The sequence below is a fragment of the Meleagris gallopavo genome, chromosome 5, assembly GCF_000146605.3.
Source record: "Meleagris gallopavo isolate NT-WF06-2002-E0010 breed Aviagen turkey brand Nicholas breeding stock chromosome 5, Turkey_5.1, whole genome shotgun sequence".
NCBI classification, from domain to species: domain Eukaryota; kingdom Metazoa; phylum Chordata; class Aves; order Galliformes; family Phasianidae; genus Meleagris; species Meleagris gallopavo.
In genome coordinates this window covers 16,051,958-16,057,289 of record NC_015015.2, presented here as the reverse complement: position 1 = coordinate 16,057,289, position 5,332 = coordinate 16,051,958, and positions in this window count along the sequence as shown.

Here is a 5,332-nt window from a genome sequence, read left to right as displayed (position 1 = left end):
GCCTTCTCTCAACCGGACCCGGGGTGTCGGGACGGCCGCCGCACCGCCTACCTGCCCGTGCGGGCGCTGGAGGTCGCCTCCGGGGTCCGGCGTCGCGGAGAGAGGGAACAGGGCGCGAGGCCTCGGGCGCGGAGCCGCCGGGCCTAGGCCTAGCGCGCCCGCACGCGGACGGCAAGGGCGACAGTTCGCGCATGCGCTTCGGCCCTGCCGCACGTGCGCGCTTCGCGCCATGACGCTTCGCTCCTCGGTGGTCTGCCCAGCAACGTCTCCGCTATTGGCTCAACTGCCGACCAATCGCAGCGCGGCGGGAACTTAGGCGGGAAGGTCGCGCAGGAGGTGCTGGTGGCCGCTGAGGGTGAGTGGGGAAAACGGCGGCGGGGCCGGGCCGTGGTGGGCTGTGTTCTGAGCGAGCTGGGGCTGAAGGGACGGGCTGCGGAGATTCCTGGGGGTGAAGACTGGACACAGGGAAAGTGCCTGTCCCAGACTGCGTCATCTTAAAGCCACCACTGCAATGTGGCGCCTTGTACCGCTCCCACACTGGTGTTGGTTACCTGAGTTAGCCCGTCCTGCCTCCCCAGGAGGAGCGGGGTTTGGGTACACGAGCAGCAGGTCTGCGAGCAGGATGTGTGCTGGCTGCAAAGAACTGCCGCTGTCGTGGTGACGCTTGAGTCCATCTACTCAGGGCCTTGTTTTGAGAAACAGCACTGGCACTGCCTGCTGATGCCTCCAGGGGAGACAGACGTACAGATAAACACTGGGCTGAAAGGGGAGGATTGAGGATGGGTGTTTTGGAAAGCGGCCTTCGTGCAAACGATGCTGTCTGCTTAGAGAATTGGAAATGCATTTTGCTGTTTTATAAAGCATCCATTGTAAAAACATCTGCGTCAATCACTCCACGCACACACGCTACCAAAAGCTATAACGATCCTAACCCATAGCCTGGAGATACTGCCTGTCCTCACAAACAACAAAGTGGGTGGAAGTTTCAAGGGCTGCAGAAGAACAAGAATCAAAACGATGCTATAGATTTTAAACCTACAAAGCTTTCTGCAACTAGTTAAACGTGGTATCATCCCCTGTGGCTTTACAGATGGGTTTTCCTGTGTTTCGACATGTAAGGGTGCAGAACTGGAACAAACCACAAAAGAAAGTAATGATGGGTCTAAGCCAGAGGCTCTGAGGTTGGTGGCAGTCTTTCCACTGACCTCGAGTGGCTTTGTGTCCAGCTGTACATACCAAGGGAAACAGTAAAGCACGTAATTTCATATCAGAGTGCTATCATATGCTCATAAAAATAGAAAAAAGAGAACTATACTCCTCTGCCCACTGCAATCTTTTGGAATTATAGTAATTGAAGCTGTAACTTGAAAATCTTGAATCCACTGGGGACAGATGGATATGGTTATTGATTTAGGGCCCTATATGAATTTCAGAATATGCTCTTAGCCTTCCCTGCTTCTCTGTGATGCTTTATACTGTGCCTGGACCATGCTAGAGCTGTGGCAGTGAGGAGGAGATTCCTCAGCAGGCAAGCCTAAGATGTAAGCAGAAGCTGTGACTGGGAGCCTGCAAGTGGGAGGACATCAGTTGTGGAAAGTTCTTTTCAGCTGGCTGAGCCGACCAGGACAGAGAAGTCAAAGGAAAGCCATGGAGCCAGGACAAAGCTAAATTAAAAAATTCCAAGATGCTGATATCAGAGGACTTCCTCTTGTGACCAGGCAGCTGATCAGCAGGTGAGGCAAAATACCAGTTACAGGAGAAGGCTGTATCTTCACTGCATGCTTCTTGCTGACTCAGAGGCAGAACTTGATATCACCTGTCTCCTTTGCTGGAGGAACAAGCTGGTGGTGCTGCGGTGCTTGCTCACCAGGGCGGTGGCCAAGGCAAAGCTGGGCTCTTCCCTCTTTGTCACTCGGTGCGGAGCACTCTTCCCTCTCCTGAGGCCATCCCAGGAGCAGGAGTGATAAAAGGGCAAGTGATCTGGATCTGTCCCAGTCCTGGGACACACTCAAAGCTGAAAGGTAAGAATTGCATCCTGTAGGGCTGGCAGACAGCTTTGAAGGCTCTGCGGGCTCATGAGCTGACAAGGATCAGGCTGCAGGTGGCGCAGGATGGACAAAGGGGCATTCACTGGCATCAGTTACAGTGTGCAAAACAGCTCCTGTGCGTCCTACTACTGGTGCAGGCCAGGGAAGAGGAAAGCAAAGCGTTAAAGGGCAAAGTCCACTCTTACCGTGTGATCTGTTCCAGCCCACAGAAAGTGCTTTTCATGCAGAGCGTGGCACAAACAGCCTCTGCCTCTTGGGCCAACTGTGGGCGATGGGAACCCAATGTTTTGAACAGGCAGTTCAGACCACAGCGATCTCACAAACTGCTGTGTGTCTTGTGACAGTGGCTGAGACAGGGAGCCCAGGAGCAGCTCTGGGAAAGAGTGCAAATCACATTTCCTGGAAACAAAGGAGAGTACGTGAGTGGTCTGGGTGGTGGAAGAGCTGATGCAGGCCCCGTTAGTTGCACTCGTTGTTCCCTAACTGTGTGTCTCAGAAGGGTTCTCTGTCCTGATAGACCCACAGAGCTAGCACCTGCACCTGGCCCAGGTGGCAGGCCCTTTGCTTTGAGGCATTTTTAGTGTTTTGCGGGGGCAACACTGATCCCTGTCATATAGAAGTCCACTCCTCAGCCCCACCAGCCCCTGGTGCTGCCTCCCCTGCCCCTCCTCCTACCATGGCCTTGTCTGCCCTTAAAAAGTTACTGATATAGGATCTGGTGATACCAGCAAACACTCCTATTGTAGATAGAGTCTGCACACAAAAGAGGCATTTTATTAGTGCAACTCTTACTCATACTCAAAGCCAAGTAGCCTGCACTGGAAAAAAGCACCAGCACCCTTTTGTCCCATTGACAGGATCCTCTCTTTATATACCAGCATCCAGAGCCACTGCCAGAATTTGCTGGCTACATCTCACAAGCCAGCAAGAGCGTGGTTCTCTCCTTTAGGTGTTCAGAAATTGCTGGCTGGGGCTGTATCTGTGCAGAAGTGACCCTCACTACTGGCAACAGTCACTCCATCTACGCCCAAAGCTACACCCTGCAACTGCACCTTCCTTCTGTGGATTGAGACCTGCAGAAACAGGGTCCTAAAAAGCATGGTGCTGTGCCCCAGCCTGGCCCTTGCTTTGCCTTCTCCAGTGCTTGTCCCAATGGATGGCTGTGCACAGACCTGGAAGGGCTCAGTGAATCAGTCTGGCTGGGTTCATCTCCCTGTAGGTCTCACTGTGGAAGGAAGGCGAAGTCAGTCTGTCTGACACAGTCTAAGTGCAAGTTGGTTATCCTGGTTTGCTCCACAGTTTATTAGGAAGAAAGACCCTGCCACTGGGCTAGTCATATCCTTTCCCAAGTCTTCCAGTCAGCAGATTCTGAGCTGATTTCTTAGAGAGAAGGGAAATTCCTATCTCGGGTCTTACTCAGAGCTGCAATCGTTTTCCATTAACGTCCCCTTTTGCTTCTGTTACTAAATTGCAGCGTTGAGCTGTCTCATTTCTCCATTCTTAGGAGGTATCTTGCACGTTGCTTGCATCTACCATGGAAAGGAAAACTGAAGAGGTGAAGGCTGGCACGCAAGACTAGGAAAAGCACCAAAGGTGAAGAGAACAACATACTACTTAGTGCAGACATCTGACAGATGGGACGTTTCACCCCCCCGGTGCCACACTTCCCTTCCTGCAGGGGGAGGACAACAACCTGTTGGGATTCCCACAGGAAAGGGGCTGCGGAAGCGCCTTGTTATCCTGATGTAGAACAATGCAGACCATCTCTGAACTGCCCACGCTGGGCCTGGAGACGGCAGCTCCCTCTTCCTCCTGCCCTGTGCTGCTGAGGAGCATTCCTCTGTCTGATAAACAAGTTGTCTTGCTCTGTTCCGGTGGTAGCTGCCTTGTTTGGGCGTTTCGTCTGGAGAAGGCATCAACAGCACTGTAGGATGAAAGAGGATGCATAAGATGTTATTACACCCAATTACTGTAAAAGGGCAAATTTTCCCATGTTAGTAAACCCATCTTCCCAGGAAACAGCAGGATGGACTCATCCGCCGCAATACTTACATTTAAACAAGAGCACTATCTGCTGCGGGGTGAGCCCGAGCCCAGGGATCAGGGTACAATCTTCCTTCAGAAGTGAACGCACATTACTGGGTGTCCTGGCTGCTGCCGGGCACCGCTGAATGAGGAGCTGGAGCTGACAGCGTGCTATTAGACCCCGTCCAGCTCAGCCCCGCAGCCCTCGGGACAGGAGGCGCTCACCCGGCTTCAAAGCCACACGACTCCAGCTCCAATTGAGAGCTGGCATAGGCGTGTTTGCAGCAGCGCATTTCATCTTTGAAGAAACTCACTAAAGACTTTAAAGGCTGTAAAATATCTGGGCTGATCGGAATACAGGATTGGAATGCAGCAACATATCAGGCACGCCAGAAGTCTGCCCCAGGCTGCGGTACTGGTGATCACCTACCTGCTGTCCGTGCGATGGCAGCCACCCAGCCAGTGCTGAGGCGTGCTGCCTGGCTCCCCTGCTCCTACAGAGGACAAAGGCTCGGTTTTTAAGCTACAGGGCTAAGGGCCCAGCCCGGGCTGAGCAAAGGTGTCTGCGCTGGGGGCAGAGGAGCCTCTCGCTCGCTGCAGAGGCAGAGCTGCCGTCCCGTGCCTGCTGCGCTCCTTGCAGCCAGCGAACCGAATGATCTGTTTTACTGATCCAGCGACAGGGAGGGTCTGGGGGTCTGCCGCCCCATAATCTCACTAAACGCGTCCCTCTCACTCGTTTAATCCCATTGCTCTTCATTATGCTTTTTTGCTCTGAGCAAACCTCGGCCGGGGGATTACCTTCCCCAAACATCTGCAGGCGGCTATCGGCTCCCCCACCTCTCCTTGCCCAACCGCGCCGTGCATGTTTACCCCTGAAATCACCTGTCCCCACCCAAACCATTCGGCAATCCTTTTCTTCTTGTCATTATCTCGCTTAGCAGTTTGGCAATCGGGAGCGGGCAGATCCTCCCCAACGCCCCAGTCCCGCCAGTCCCGGACCAGAGGTGAGGCAGAACCCCCAACCTCCACCCCGGCTTCTCGCAGGTGAGCGGCGTTTCCTCCCGTGGCGAGGACGGGCGGCTCCCAGGCACGGCGGGGGCAGAGACCCCGTGGCCGCGGTTCAGCCGGGACGGAAGCTCAGGCCGGAGGAACGCGACCCCGCGGCCGCCGGAAGCTTTACCGGGAGGATCGGCCTCCGGAAACCTTCCCAGGCGACGCGCTCACGGGGCTGTGCCGCGGACCCTCACCCCGAGCCGCTC